This window comes from Fukomys damarensis, unplaced genomic scaffold, assembly GCF_012274545.1.
Source record: "Fukomys damarensis isolate Sample0158 unplaced genomic scaffold, DMR_v1.0_HiC HiC_scaffold_30, whole genome shotgun sequence".
Classification (NCBI taxonomy): Eukaryota; Metazoa; Chordata; class Mammalia; order Rodentia; family Bathyergidae; genus Fukomys; species Fukomys damarensis.
This window is the reverse complement of record NW_022900942.1, coordinates 26,489,229-26,489,532: the sequence shown is the minus strand read 5'-3', so window position 1 is coordinate 26,489,532 and position 304 is coordinate 26,489,229.

Sequence of the window (304 nt, the reverse complement as noted above, 5' to 3'; positions counted from 1 at the left end):
TTGCTATGCCATGTCTGAGTACCCATGGCATTTAGAACCTCGGGAATTGGGCTGGTGACCAGGCTTCAGGTCTGGGAACAAAGGGGCTGAGGAAATTGAGCAGCTCTGGAGAGCTTTGCATTCAGCAATTGGACAGTGTGAGCTTTCAAGTAGGTGCAGCCCAGGGAAATGGGAAGAGAAGCAGCTTCCTCTAAGCTGCGTGCTTGTGAAGGGACCATGTGTTTAACCCGAGCAGCGTTAGCTCTGATTACATCCTTCTCACCCAGTGAACGGCGGGGGGGGGGCTCTGAAAGATGGGGCAGGT